Source organism: Rhincodon typus, chromosome 3 (genome assembly GCF_021869965.1).
Source record: "Rhincodon typus isolate 14 chromosome 3, sRhiTyp1.1, whole genome shotgun sequence".
In the NCBI taxonomy this organism is placed as follows: domain Eukaryota; kingdom Metazoa; phylum Chordata; class Chondrichthyes; order Orectolobiformes; family Rhincodontidae; genus Rhincodon; species Rhincodon typus.
In genome coordinates, this window is record NC_063334.1 from 13,503,806 (window position 1) to 13,520,118 (window position 16,313).

Below are 16,313 nucleotides of genomic sequence, written 5' to 3' on the forward strand. Positions count from 1 at the left end.
GTAAATCCGCTCTCCTTTTCTTTGAAGAATTTGTGGATCTTATTTTTCCACTTTGATTCTCTAGAATATGTTTGTTAATCTACTTGGAGTCAAATTCATATAGTATTAAGTTGTTGATTTTAAGCATTTAAGCATTCATTTATCCAATATAATCAATATGATAGTTTTAAAGGTTTTCCAGTATATATCATCTTATGTTTCTTGTTATCCAGCTTATGGTAGTACTGGACAAGGCAGATCCCAGTGTAAAACCAGGCTTGATAGATCATGAGTTTAATTTTCGCACTTGATTACTATGGTGGTTCTTCAACGAATATATTCATACAGGACTGTCAATATTTGACAAGAGAACACAAGTTTATAATATACACAAAAAGCAAAGCTATAAATAAATTAGACAGTTTAGAAAAATCTTAACGTAAACAGCATAACAAGGTTTCATCCTGTCTCCCAGCAATGTTCCATAAAGATACTCAATCCCAGTGAAGTCTCGTTCTTGCTGTAGCTTTTTAATATCTTACTTAACTGACTGTTTCCAGTTTGGATGGCCTACAGACTTCTTCCCAGTTCTGATGGCCTGAACCCCCTTTCACTTCTGACAATTTGAAAATGTCGATACAAACTCTCATAGCTTGGCAACCTAACAAACTAAAATCTTTCTGCTCAGGTGAAACTGTACTCCTGACTGAAACCTGATTCTGAATTCAAACTACCAGTTGCGCCTGGTCTGTTATCTCTACATGTCCTAAATATTCAACGTTGCAAACACTTCATCAGTTACCACACAGCCATCCTGCTAGGCTCTTAACCTAAAACTCATAACCTTTTTGGAAATGATGTCTTTAGTTTACTCTTCCAAATGACATTCTGACCTCTTTAAAAAAAAAATCATGTATCAGAACTGAAACCACATATGTATTTTCCCTCTATTTTGAAATCTAAATTCCCAAGTGATAATACAATATTATACTCCTTTATCACATGTTCTTGATTGGCTTCATCAGTCTGTTTGTTTTATTTGGTCTGTCACATTTTTTTTCAAATCTAGATGTTCTGGCTTTTTGACACATACAAAGGTTTGAGGAGTACTCACTGCCACCTTCGAGTGCACTGGAAAACTAATTTCCATAATGGGAAAAGAAATGGATGCGACCACACTTGCTGTGCATGGGTAAGTGAATCAGTCTGTGACATGGGGTGTCTGCCAGAACTACTGATGTTAGGGCTTAAGAGAAACAATATTGCACTCTACAGGGCACAGACCTGTGAGACCTCTATTCCAAGTATTTTATCTGAGCCATCAACTGTTATCTAAAAAGCATCGGCTACAGTAGAGAAGCAGTATTAATTAACTGTACAGTACAAACATTAAGGTATTAATTACCGGGTTAACCTTTTTTTTCTCTAAGTAGCCAAATCCCTGCGTTATAAATGGATGCAGTTCAATGTAGAGAAACAAATGCCCAAATTGTTATGGTCCAAAAAGCTAATTAGTGGAGAATAGAACTGGAGCCAATCAATTTACATTTACATATTCCTATTCATGTTGAGTTATACAATACAAACATCCACCTCCTAACCCAATCACCACACATTCAGCCTGTGTCTGTTTACAGTGAGTTTAGTGAATCGTAAGATAAAGCCCACCACCTTCATACAATTAAACACAAAGCATAATTAACAGATTATCTTGACTCAAATCTTTTTCTCCCCTTGTCCAGCCCCTTCCCACTTCTGACAACCCTTATTCCAGAATTTCCAGTTTGCGGGTTCTAGGCATGAACGTGCAATCCTTTACTTGTCCGACCTCCATCAGGATGGTCTCAGGGCTCCCTGCTTCTACTTGAACAAAGGTCTGAACCATCTCCATCCTCCACAACCCTCCTCTGCCTGACTGAGCTCATCCTACTTTAAACAACCTTTCCTTTAACTCCTCTCACTTTTTTCAGATCAAAGATGTGGCCATGGGTACCTGCATGGGACCCAGTTATGCCTGTTTGTTCGTGGGGCAGATGGAACATTCCTTGTTCCAATCCTACTCGGGTCCTTCCCCACAACTCTTTCTCTGGTATATTGGTGACATCATGGGTGCTGCTTCCATCTCTTGCCTGAAATTGGAAAAGTTTATCAATTTCGCTTCCAATTTTCCACTCTTACTTTCACCTGGTCCATCTCCAACTCCTCCTTTCCCCTCCTTGACATCTTTTCTTCCGCTTTGGGAACAGGCACTAATATCCACAGAAACTCACCAATTCCCTGAGTTACCTCGACTATACGTTCTCCCACCCTACTCCTGTAAAGACTCTACTCCATTCACGCTGTTTCTCTGTCTTTGTCGTACCTGTTCAGACGATACCAGCTTCTACAAGGGGGCCTCCAAAATGTCCACTTCCTTCTTCAACCGAGAATTCCCCACCACCACCGTGGTTGATAGGACCCTCAGTTGTGTCCGACCTATCTCCCATATTTTGGCCCTCACCACTCTCTTCCCTCCCACAACAGCAATGGGACCCCCTCATCTTCACGTACCATCCCACCAGCATCTGCATCCAAAGAATCATTAACTACTATTTTCATCACCTCTAATGGGATGCCACGACCACCAGACACAAGTTCCCCTCCATTCCCTTGTAAGCCTTCTGCAAGGACCGTTCCCTCTGGGACACCTTGGTCCATTTCTCCCAAGACCTCCCAACACCTCAGGCTTGCTGCAGTGCTCCAACAAAGCTCAGCATAAGCTGTAAGAACAGTACCTCATTTTCCACTTGGGGGCCCTGCAGTCTTCAGGACTCAATACTGAGTTCAACAATTTTATGAACTGAGCACCTGCTCCCATCTCCTTACCCCAACCCCCACCAACCAGACCTTGTCATCAAATGGGCTGCTACCCTAAACAACCCCTTGTCAATTACTAATAGTCCCCATTAGCAGCCAGTCGTTCTCCTAGTCTGACCTTTACTCCTTCCTTTGTCTGCCCAAATGGTTTACCCTCTCTCTGGGCTCTATCTGTACATATTGTTTACTCCACCCCCAAGCCCCCACCACCCCGTCTTCAACGTATATACCAACTTCTTCCCAGCTACAAACATTTCTGAAGAAGGGTCACTGGACCCAAAATGTTAACTCTGCTTTTTGCCCACAGATGTTGCCAGACTTACTGAATTTTTCCAGCAAATTCTGTTTTTGTTTCCCATTTCCATCCTCCACAGTTCTTTTTTTATATAGTTACAGATCCCCTTTTCTATGAAAAGACAAAATTTCTAAACAAATTAAATCAAAAACCTTCATATTATATTACATTGCAAATTTTACACTATTGGATGCCCCTCCCATGCAACCTCTAATAGTTTATTTGTTTTACCAAAAATACACATATAGTCAGCCATCTAATGAGTTGCACACACCTGTTTAATTTTCAAGATTTCCTTTCACTCCAGCATTTGTTTCAAATCATCAAGATCAATCTGTACATTTTTGTTACCCTGACATCCCACAATAGACTATTATCGAGATAATATCGATCTTCAGAATGACCATTGTACAGAACATGCAATGTCTGACAAAGAAAATTACGTTGCACCGTCTTCACAAGAGTCAGTACTATGGTAAGTCCCAACAATTTTCAATAATTATGAATTATTGTGCATATTTTAACAAGTGAGACAGTCATGGCAAAATGACTAATGCCATCTTAGTAGTATTCAGTTTTCTTTTGCTACCACAACATCTAGGTACAACTCTAACATCACCAGTTGAGATGTAGGCGGTCTGCTCAATGCTATGCCTCATTGCCTTGGCTAAATGTAACGGGCATCCTCTGAAAGCATGGGGCCCTGAGAGCTTCCATGCTGATGCAGCAGTAACGCCTCACATCTGCTTGCTAGAGCTATTGAGGTTAATGATGGAGGGGAAGAGGAGATGCCAACTAGTCCTGGAGTATCCTCTGCTGAAGACCTTGAAGTAGCTGACATGCAGTTCTGCTCCATCTGGGTCTGCGATTGCACATCTATTCCCCAGTGGGGAAGGGGCTGGTGAGGGTCCTCTCAGGGGTCTTATCATCCTGTGATTGAGTATTGAGCCCATGGCTGGAGAGATGGAATGCATGGCAGTGCACATATGACTCAAATACTTGTCTTATGGTTGCTATTGTTTCCCTGGATAAAGAATGCACTCAGATTTCTGGGTTTTTGCAAAACTCATGGTGCCTATGAACTTCAATATACAACGTTTCAAGTTCATTGGCTGTACATTCATTTTCTTATTCACTGTGATAAAGTTAAGATATAAATTAGTTTATTCTGTGACAAATTAAATGACATTTACTTGTAACCTTGTCTGTTTGGTTTGTGTAGGTGTATGGCACTGCATTTCCAGATTTGTCATCTCAATTATTTTTCAAATCTGCAGTTGAATTGGAAAGATGCAGCTGGGTCAAAGCTTTTACTTCCTCCTTCAAACAACGTTAAAGCTTTAAACAAAATACAAGAAAAAGGGCTGGTAAAACTCAACGGGTCAGTCAGAATCCATGGAAAGAAACAGTGATCATTTGACCTGGAAGGTTAACTCTAATTCAAACGCAATCTGCTGCAACTGATGTTGTTTTCTTCCCAACATTGTTTTAATTATATCTTTCAGATTTCCAGCATTGGCAGTGTTTTGTTTTAATAGAAAGACTTTGTTTATTTTCCTCATTTGTGACTTCTTACATTATGCAGAATCTTCTCAGTCCCTGAATAAGGTGAGCAATATGATATAATATTTAAGATTCTTCGAGGGCTTGACAGATTAGATACTGACCGATTGTTTTCCCTTTTGGGAAAGTCTAATACAATGGTCTTAGATTAAGGGGTTGCCCATTTAAAACAGAGATGAAGAGGATTTTGTTTTCTTTCTCAGTGGATAATGAATCTGACAAATCCTTTACCAAAGAGGGCTGTCAAGGCTGGGTTGCTATGTTCAAGACTGAAATAGACAGATTTTTATTCAGTGAGGGAATCAAGGGTTACAGGCAAAAGGCAGGAAAGTGGAGGTTTTTTTTAAAAAAATATACTTTATTGATAAAGATTTTCTACATGTACAAAGGTACTAAAACAGTTCTGTACAGTTTTTGCAAAGAAAAAAACAAACAACACATTGGAATTTGACATTCTTCAGATCTTCCCTGAAAGTGCAGTTGAGGAATATCAGATTATCCATGGTATCATTGAATGATGGAGCAGACTCGGTGGCCTATAGCTTAGGTCTTAAGGTCTGGAAAAATATGGCAAGACCAGCAGGAATGAGATTCTTGACATCAAGATAAAAAGTCTGATTCTGCAAAAAAATTTTGAACGGTGAGATGAGAATTTTGTAAGTGAGTAGCAAGATGCCCTTTTGCATGCAATTAGTAACTAATCTCAATTGGTTGGTATTCATTTTCCTATTCTCCTATGCAGAAGCTAAAGGCGACAGTTCATGACATGTAAGTCAGAGCAGATACATGACAACACCAGCTCACAGCTTGCCTTTCCAGACTTCCAGCAGACCCCAACGTTTAGGTTATGCTCTCAGCTGCCATTTACAGAATTTAGCATCGGACACACACCAACCTGATTGCATCAACTTGACACATCTCTGGACCACTTAGAATACATGCTTTACTTCAATACTGCACTTTGGAGCTTACCTGCCGTTTATTGTGATGTTGATGCCAGGATGTGCATGGACAATCACCCACTTCTTAGATTCAACCACACTGCTTCTCAGAGCTCCCCACTCCCTTTGCACCTACTAGGATGCCTTCCCTTGCCCTTTTGCACATTACCTCCTTATTCAGACTGAGAGGCTGTCTGTACTGTCTTGCCACCTCATTCAGATCTTACAGACTCACACTTCAGTCCTTCAGCCTTGTATTGGTTTTGGGCAAAGCCAGGCAGCTCATAACAATTGTCAGCAGTTATCAATAGAGGGGATGGACATCAGCTCTGAAGAAGAGCCATCTAGACTGGAAACATTAGCTTGCTGTCTCTCAAGGGATGCTGTCTGACCCACTGTGATCTTCAGCTATTGTTGTTTTCAGCGGGGGTGGACATGTTGGTGTACAATGCCATGCTATGTCAATGTTATCACTGCACCGTGTGCCAGCAGCTTCTATGGCAAACACGCTGTGGGTGCTTCAACCAATTGGCCACGTCTCAATGTCTAACGGCTGTAGTCCTGTTTCTGGCGAACGGAGATAATTGACAGGGTGGGTGGGGGAAGGGGCAGTTAGCTCAGTTCGTTGGATGGTTGGTCGACAATGCAGTGTGACACCAACAGCTTGGGTTCAATTCCCATACCAGCTGAGGACACCACAAAGATTGCAGCTTCTCAACCTTTGACTGAGTCATGGTGACCCTCAGGTTAAAATCACGACCAGTCGTCTTCCTCTCTCTCTCTCTCTCTCTCTCTCTCTAATGAGAGAGCAGCCCTATGGTCCTCTGGGACTCTGGGTGACTTTACCATTAACAATGACAAGATATGCCTTTGGCTCAGAGAAGAACGGTTAAATAAATGGCAAAAAGAAACAAAAAACTGCAGATGCTGAAAATCTGAAACAAAAACAGAAATTGCCAGAGAAGCTCAGCAGGTCTGGTAGCATCTGTGCAGAGAAAGCAGAATTAATGTCTCAAGTCCACTGACTCTTCATTGGAACGATTCTGATGAAGAATCACCAGACCCTAACCACATTTTTTCATGGATGCTGCCAGATCTGCTGAGTTTCTCCAGAAATTTCATCTTTGTTTAAATAAATGGATGAGATGGGAACATGAGAACGGTCAAAGCTAATTGCGTTTGACAAGAAGGGCAAGAAAGAAGGGAAAAGGAGGTTTTCGGGGGGTGGGTCACCTAGACTGAGAAGCTGAGCCTGTGAAACACCTCTTGAAATACGACTGCTGTTGCATTCCATCCTCATAAGAGTGCAGGAAAATTGCTGCCCCTATCCTCAGAGTGGATTTAGTAAGAGTTTCATTCTTGGAGGGAGGGGGTCCAGATTCGTATGATGTATGGGGCCTTAAAATGGCAATAGCAATAAACAGGCACCCATAGAAAGACATCTGTGATCACAAAGTGCTGTATGTGAACCTTACATGTTGACTTCCTGTGCCAACTAAAAACCCTGCCCCAAGTAACCCTGACCTCAATGTTTAACATTAAGAATCAGTCCTACTAATGGCTGAGATGCACAAGGAATGTATTGCAACCTGGACAGATCTACCCTGGGTGCCACCTTCCAAGGTGCTGCTCACTCCACACCATTATCCTATATGCAATACTGCCTTTCTTGGATACTGTGTTGACAAATTCAGCCAATTGCATGTGCATGCTAGAAGAAACCTTGGTACATTTTAATTTGGAAACCCTGGATTATGTGCAGTTTAGAATGCCGTAAGAGCACGGTAGATTTGTGTGCAACAGTCTGCGTTTATTCCAACAAAAGTTGTGCAACTTTCAGGCTTTCCACAAAACATTTAGGATTATAAATTGCAGAGAGTTTCAACATTTTTAAACATATGTTTAAGAAAGCATACCAAAAGATTGCATGGATATTTATACAGCTGAGCATTAGTCTAGTGGATTTAATTTATTATATAAGCAGACCAATAAGGCCTTAGCATCGCATCTTCAAAATCCAGACTGGTGTCAAGCAAGGCTTTGTGATAGTCCCCGTACAAGTTACGGTCTACCTGATATTCCTTAGTCACCTCAAAGATCAACTGCCCTCTAGTGTGAACATTAAAAACTGTCTAAATGGAAAACTGTTTAACCTTAGTCACCTGCATGCTGAAACTGAACTAAATACCACAGATACACATGACCTATATCATCTGTGGATGACTTGTGCATTCTGTACCAGATTTGCAAACAACTCTTGATCTCTTCATTTCTGCACACAAGTTACAGTCTATCCTTGAGTGTTGCCGAAACAAAGCCCCGAGACCAAGCCAGACCTGGTCAGTCAGTATTCCATCCTTCATAGATGCCAAAGGAGAGACTCTGGTGTATGTTCAGACTTTCCAAATCTGGACAGCGACCTGTCATAAGGCCAATATTGACCAGGAGTTTCGACTTTGGATCAGCTGGGCCACTTTAGTTCTAAACAAACTAAAGCAACAAGTTTTTTTTTGAACAATGAAAGACCACCTGGTAGCAACTAGGGCACTTTCACTTTTATCAAGTTCAACAATTTTATTAAATTTAGCTGAGACAACTTTGAACCTCTCTCTATATGTCAAAATAGCAACAAACTCTTAACAAACAAGGACAAGCAGCTTGTTAAAGATAACATTTATAGAGAATACCAGGCTACTGATATAATGCAGTGTGGAGCTGGAGGAACACAACAGGCCAGGCAGCATCAGAGGAGCAGGAAAGTTGACATTTTGGGTCGGGACTCTTGTCATTGTTAGTAAGCTGACCACTTCAGATGGAAGATGGATTAGAAGGAGAACAAAGGAAAACCTAGGGGAGAGTTCCCTAACACTGTGTCCGCCTTTCTTGCGCAGCAGAGCAGACACAGTTTGTGTAGTCAAACAAGCATGTAAAAATGGACTTTTTGTGCCATGAGGGTATAAATTTGAATTTAAAGCAACTTTCTGAGCTGTGAAAAGCTTGTTCCCAAAATACGGAAGTAAAAAATTTGACTGACGTCGAACTTGAGCTCAGAATTTGAAAATCATTTTAACAAGAGAAAGAGTATACAACAGGGAATCAAGAAAGATTTTAGTCTGTATGATTATAGAAGTGCTTTATTAATCTGGTGCCCCTCTTTAATCCTTCTGGTCTTAGAATGCCAAATGTGGTAAAATAATTTTGAGGAAGAGATATTTTACAAAGCACTGAAAAGTTTTAAGACAATTGAGTCAGAGAAAAGACAGTAAGAGATTTTTATTTTCAAAACATAACTTATGAAATTATTTGGAAGGTTCTTTACTTTTAGAATAAAGTACGTAAAATTATGACATGATGTCACTTGATAAATGTTTTGTTCCATCACTTTTCAGACCAGCAGAGAGTTAACTCTTTCTACTGACAGCATGATTTAAAATTAAAATTAATTATTATTTTTTTAAAGATTACCAACATCTTCCATATTGCTAGTTGAGTGGACATTACTAAATCTTAAATTTCTAAATTTACAATTATGTTTGGACATTATTGTTCCATTGGGCGTCTAACCAAAGCTACAGTGGGCTTTGCTCTTCTGTTTTAAGTAGATTGCAAGAGCCACCTATTAACTGATAACTCAGCAGGGGACTTAAGAGTTTTGCAGATTCAAGAGCTTACCTACAGACATCACGCAGTGCCTTTCAGCAATTTGACCTTGACCTAGTCTTGCCATTTGGGAACGAATATCTGAATTTCCCCAGCACTTCAATGCTGCAGGCTGTGATGTGTCAGTTTCAAAAATGTGACAAGGTTGGAAAAATGACATCTTTGATGTCGAGGAGTGGGCCATGATCAGACTAGGGATTCTGTTCATTGCAGATCTGGTGTTATGAGGGGCCATTGCTATTGTGGAGATGCTGGGAAAGGCAACTGTGGCGATGTGAGACAGCATACTGGTGTCTTCAGTCCAACTACCATCAGCTGCTTCAACAAATCTCAGTGGGAGGAATTCTACTCGAGAGTCGGGGAGTATAAATTCTGTCTCTTGCTAATCAAATGTGGTGTGTCTGAGATGGAAAAGGAATACTCTAAATCTCACCATCAGCAAGAAACCTATATAACTGCATTTGCGTTTCTTTAAAATTAAAGTATTGCATCTTATTAATTATTCAATTCACCGTACTAACATTCCCTTCCAAGTTAACCACTCCCAATTCAAGAAGCTTGAAGCTACAAAACCTCAACAGCAAAAACTGAGCTGTTGTGGAGTTGGGCCTGAACTCCCAGTCTGGCCACTCTCCTTCACTTCACTTTCGATGAAACCGCCACATCTGCAGCAGATGCCTCAGTGGTCACCGACCCTCCAACCTGCCGACTGGGCAATGCCAACGCATGACCATCAGTGCAGCAGCTCCCATGTGTGTGAGCAGGCTTCAGCAGCAATTTTACTCCTGGAGATGGTAGATCAGTGGGCAGGGATAGCCGGCAACGTCTAGTTGAGAGAAATTTTAGTGCAGAGGAAAAGGCAGGCAGCTTCTAGCTGAAAGGGAGATATCTAGTGACAAGGGAAAGGAGGCAGCTTGTGTCGTAGAATCATACAATCACTGCAGTGCAAAAGAGGCCATTCGGCCCATCAAGACTGCATTGACCCTCTGAGGAGCATCCACCCAGAGCCCGTAAACCCCATTTACCACGGCCAATCCACCTAGCCCGCACATCTTTGGACTGTGTGAGGAAACTGGAGCACCTGGAGGAAACCCACACAGACACGGGGAGAATGTGCAAACTCCACACAGACAGTCGCCTATAGCTGAAAGTAAACCCAGGTCCCTGTTCCTGTGAGGCAGCAGAGCTAACCACTGTGCCATCATGTTTTTAGCAAACAATCAAGACTAAATTTTGAAGTTGGGGATCCATAATGGTGCATGGCACAAAGTTGTGTCAACATTGCAAGTAGTGCATGTGCCAGCAGCTTACAAGGCTGACACATAGCACATGTCTGAAGTACAAGGCAATGTGTGAAAGGCAAAGAGAGGCTCCTTCAGTAGGATGAGCGTGAATTCCAGTCAGTCAGTGATACCACAACAGTCAGTCCAGGGACTGGGCATATTCTTGTCCAGGAAGTTCCGCCATGATCCAGCAGACTGTTGCTCCATCACACATCAGGGTATCTGTGCCATTGTCGGCCCCTTTCTCGAAGTCAGAGACAAAATCAGTTGGACTTTGCTGGCCGTTCAGTCAGGGTCAGGGTTGTGTTGCAAACTCAGTCTGGGCTATGGACCATAAGCTGCCAGGCTGGTGCCTTTAGGGAACAGGGGCTGATGGTGGGTCACATGTAATCTGGGAGATTTCTCAAGTCACAATGATGGGCATCAATTGGACATGGTAAGGTGGGACCAAACAGTTTATTGGAGGATACTTTATGATTTAAAAGAGGGGATTAAGGCAAATCCTGGTCATCCTGGCTTTGATATGGAGATGCTGCAGAGCCAGAGGGGGCATTGGTTACTCCAGGGGTAAAGTAGGTACATTAATGTTCACATAAAAAGGTTTGACTAAAACAGGAAGGGGTGAAGGGTCATTGGGGCATAGGGGTTTCAACACAAGAAGAAGTAGATGTTTTTTGGGTCATGGGTAAGCCACAAATCCCTGATATGAATGCAAGGTTGGGCAGTCACCATATTTATCTGAAAATAAACTATACAACAAGGTTTCAGAAAAAAAAACAGCATCCAATGTGAAAGGTGTAAGTAACTGTTCATTTCAGAGGGGATGGAGTGTGAAGCCTTTCAAGGGGACCACAGGAGGTATCAGGAATCCAATTACTGGCTAATGACACTGTTATAAAGCAGAGGTTGACCTCCCCACCCCCCCACTCTGAGAACTAAAACTGAAACGCCCAAAGAGGAGCGCCTCACCTTATCATCTGTAAAAAGAGTGTGAAAAGTGGTGTAACCTGCCTTTCAGCAACTTCTAGTGGTTAAATAAAACAAATCCCTGACACTCACTTTACCATCAGTAAGTACCAATTTAGCTATCTAACAGTGAACAAATTAACTAACCTATTAACAAACTGAATAAACCCTTTCTAACTGCTAACTACTCCCAAATAAAACAAAATTCTAATGATATGCTGTTCCAACAAACACAAGTCCCACTTATAAAAATAAAAAAAAAGAACTTAGTGTCTTGAAATTACAGCCAGGTTACGTGTCTTCCAGATAGTTAGCACAATGGACATCTGTCCTGGTCTAGCTGCCAGCTGATGACATTCCTCAGAACCATGGTGCTCGGTTCCATCAATGCCATTGGTGTCAAGAAGACTCAGGCACATGGCGGGCCCCAGTCTGAGTTGACCTCCATTTGGATGGAATTTCACAATGGCCCTGGGCCCTCCACCTCCCGAGGGAACCTGTGCTCCACAATCCGAAATGCCTCATAGAAATCCTTCAGTGGCTGCGTGGCTGGGGTTCAAAGACGCGCAAGCGCCAGGTATCAGAAAGCAGCTTCACACAAGGATTGGGGCGGAAGCTAGCACACAGGGGCAGCAAGTAATCAGGAAGGCTAATGGAACGTTGGCCTTTATTTCAAGAGGGTTTCTAGTATAAGAGTAATTGCAACTATAAAAGGTGCTGGTGGGACCAACATCTGGAGTACCATAGGCAGTTTTGGTCCCCTTATTTAAAGAGAGGCATTATTTCATTGGAGGCAGGTCCGAGTAGGTTCATTGGTATGAGCCCCTGTATGGAGAGATGTTTTATGAGCAAAGGCTGAACAGGTTGGGACTCCACTCACTGGAGTTTAGAAGAATGAGAGATGATCTCATTGAAACATGTAGGATTCTTATGGTGCTTGAGAGGATGCTGAGAGGATGTTCCCCCTCATGAGAGAGTCTGAGACCAGAGGGCACTGTCTCAGGACAAAGGGGTACCTTTATAAAGATTGGAAAAAAGAGGAGCTTCTTTGAGAGAGTCATGAGTCTTTGGAACTCTTTGTCACAGAGAGCTGTAGGGACACAGCCATTGTGTATACTTAAAGCTGAGACAGATAGATTCTTGATCAGTCAGGGAATCAAGGGCTATAGGGAAAAGGTAGGAAAGTGGATGTGAGGAATTTTGGATTGGCTATGATCCTATTGAATGGCAGAGCAGGCTCAAGGGGCCGAATTGCCTACTCCTGTTTCCAATTCTTATGGTTTTATGGTATCCCAGATGTCCTGGCAGTGGTGACCACTTCCTCCTAAGGTGAGTTGGAGAATAGGATGAGCTGGGCACCATAGGACATTGTGTATGGTTCATGAGGTGAAGTTAGGAACCATAGTGTAAGAAAACTTGCTAGATCCCATGAAAAGAAACCCTATGTGAAAGCCATCTAAAATGACACATTGCCAATTTCTGGTGGAATTCAGCCTGTGGTCTCTGACGTCATGAGAGAATGTTTAAGAGTACACTATGCTCTGATTGCCATCTTGTGATGTGAGGTCAACTTGACTCAATGAAAGAAAGTCCATTTAGTCAATACCTCATCTTCTCATTTGGCCAAAGGGCACAATCTCAAGTGGTGAGCACCAAACATTAGAACTGTAATGTCCTTGCACACAAGACAGAGCCTGTTGGCACTGCTGTACTGAAGTGGGCAAGACCAGTTGGAGGGGCAGCCTCCTGACAGTTGACTCATGCCAGCAAACGCTTTATTGGATCACCTTATATGAGGTCAGGATGACGAATGAACATGGGAAGTTTAGTGTCAGAAATTAGGGAAATGCTGCAGTTAAAAAAATGTCTCCCAGCTTCTGTGAGGTTGGTGACAAGAACATATCCTCCATATATTGTTAAATCAATAGTGGTACATTTGACTTGGTTCCTTGCACAGGTGTAACAGTAGTGTGTGAGGTTATCACCTGGATCTTTGTGCAGAACAGTGTCAAGGCTGAAGTGTCCCTTTACCATGACTGTAGACTTCCCCTCTTTTTCTTCTCACAGACCTGCTGGAAATGGAGACACAATGGGAGAAGACAATGTAGCAGTTTTTCTTGCATTCGGATGATTGGAAAGGAACCATTGCAGTAGACAACAGTTACTTCAGCCCTAACAAGAGCAACAGCTGCCATTGGTTGTTGCAAGGCACCTAGAGGGAGAAGATTGACCCTGGAGGAGAAGAGTTTTGGCTCAGAACTGAATCTACAGACTTGGGAGCAGCTATCTGCAAATGACTGAGAGCCAGTGGAGAAGAAGACTAAGGATGCCCCGAGGCATCATGTCACACCATACCAGCTGCTGGAAGAGGTCCTGTGCAAATAAGGACTGGATGGCAATCTCATCTTGGTAGCCCTAAAGGTTTACACTGGTTTGAAAAATTCTTAAGAGGTGTAGAAAGCCAGATATAAGTGGGGGTGTCCTCTTGTTGCCCAGCAATCATCCTCATAAGGGCTAAGGGCCTTTGAAAGAGGGTGGCACTTGTGGGTGGTCCAGGTTGTATGGGCAATAGTAACTTCCTTCATACTCAGAGGAGACCTGCAAGATCTGACTGCTTTGGTCACAAACTATTTGAGCACTAACCAGGTGGGATCGGTTTCTGTTCATAAAGATTGCTGGTTCATGATAGGGCACACTGTGCTACTGATTGCAAACTGCACTTCTGGGAAGCTGTTTAATGTTTCTGGAAATGTGTAATTTCTGTAATCAACTGGGGACCTCTCTAAAATTTTACAGTCCTCTGCTTATAAGTGCATCCAGGATGTCAATGAGGCCGTATTCATGACACCCTACCTCATCGTCTTAATCCCCCTTGACACAGCTAGTCAATCAGAGAGGGCATTAGAATTCTCAGGCATCACCAGCTTCCTACAAGTGCAAGATACAAATACTTATATACTCTTGACCCAGCCAGCATGGTCAAACCTTCAGTTTTCAGCAGTACCTCATTTCCTTCAACAGGTGTCACTGAAGTTCCACTTCTTACTGACATTGCTTAACCAATGTTAAAGGTTAGACAGGAAACGCCACTCATTTCAGAAGATTAACATTTCTCTGTAATGTTTGCTGTGACAGACAATTTTACAGTAGAGATTAACCAGGGAATGTGTCTCCTAGTTTCAGTTACAGCAGAAATGTTTACATGCCTATTGTATGCTGAACTGCCCTATTAGCTGATTGCAATCTGCTGTGTACCTGACAGTGATTAAATTTTAGGTTTCAAGTAATTGATTTATTCATTCATTCTGAAATGTGCAGCTTCTCTCAGTAGGATACATTTTCATGTCTTACACACTTTGCAGGGAAACGTACGTTCTCTATTCCTGACATTATATCAGTTTACTTGTGTGTAAAATTTGAAAATGTATTAAGTTTAATGTTTCATTTGCAGCTCATACCTAAATTGCCCGTGCATTCTTCACTGCACGTGTGCATTTGGTCACTGGCTTTACTTCACTGGGCCTAATTGATAGAATGTGTCAAGTGCATTCAGGTGTTAAGTAGGAACATTTCTGCAAGCAGTATTTCACAATTACATGCTTAAATGTTTGGGCTGGATAATTATTTAATTGGTTTAGTATATTGAACCAAGGTTATTCAAGAGATTTTTAAATATATTGAATTTGGCCTAAGATCTGATTTCATTGAAGTGATATCAAGCTGGAAACAATAATCTTAAATATGCAAATATGCCTTTTGATTATTATTAACCAAAAATTAAATGGAATGCATTGAAAATATATAAAAGTAAGCAAAATGAGTTTTGCTAAAGGCTAAACTATTGCAAAACGCTACTTGCCTTGTTAATCAAGTGACCAATTGTTTCATATTTTGTTGTCAGTTGTAACAAATTAATGAAAGCTACAAACGTTTTTTTCAGTGATCTTTTTGCAGTCTTGGAAAGTCTTTCTTTTTATCTTGCTTAAGTGGATTGACTTTTTTACATAAGTACCTGTAAATCTTTAAAATGTTATTTTGATAGTGTACTGTCTTACTTATTACTGCCATTATAGTGTTTCATAATTGTTTTGATTTTTAATGGGATGTGAGTGGAGTATCCAATTCCATCAAAGTGCGGGAAAGTGATAGTAAAGAAAGGATAGAAGCACATCTAGTAGTTGGCTATTCCTGAAATTGGATAAATGAAAACCAAAAGAACAGTGGATGCTGGAAATCCGAAACAAAAACAAAAATTGCTGGAAGGGCTCAGCAGGTCTGGCACCATCGGTGGATTGAAATTAAAGTCTCGGGCCCAGTGACCCTTTCTCAGAAACATACACAGAAGATAGGAGCAGGAGGAGGCCATTAGGCTTTTTGAGCCTGTTCCGCCGTTCTTCATGGTCATGGCTGATTGTCCAACTCAACAGCTTAATCCTGCTTTCTCCCCATAACCTTTAATCCCGTTTGCCCCAAGTGCTATACTTAGTTGCCTTTTGAATACATTCAAAGTTTTGGCATCAACTACTTCCTGCTATAATGAATTCCAGAGGCTCACCACTCTTTGGGTGAAGAAATGTCTCCTCATCTCCGTCCTAAATGGTCTACCCCGAATCCTCAGACTGTGACCCCTGGTCTGGACACACCCACCATCGGGAACATCCTCCCTGCATCTACCCTGTCCAGTCCTGTTAGAATTTTACAAGTGTCTATGAGATCCCCCCTCGTTCGTCTGAACTCCAGCGAAAACAATCCTTCTCTCCTCATACGTCA

At 41.8% G+C, this 16,313-nt stretch overlaps 1 long non-coding RNA gene across 1 annotated transcript; it reads left to right on the plus strand.

Annotated features, from left to right (window-relative positions):
• The first annotated feature begins 1,047 nt into the window (after nt 1-1,047).
• LOC125482801 lies at nt 1,048-15,452 on the plus strand. Its single transcript, XR_007261774.1, has 4 exons — nt 1,048-1,171; nt 3,500-3,605; nt 4,353-4,738; nt 13,611-15,452. It is a non-coding gene; the product is annotated as an uncharacterized LOC125482801 (long non-coding RNA).
• Nucleotides 15,453-16,313: the final 861 nt, after the last annotated feature.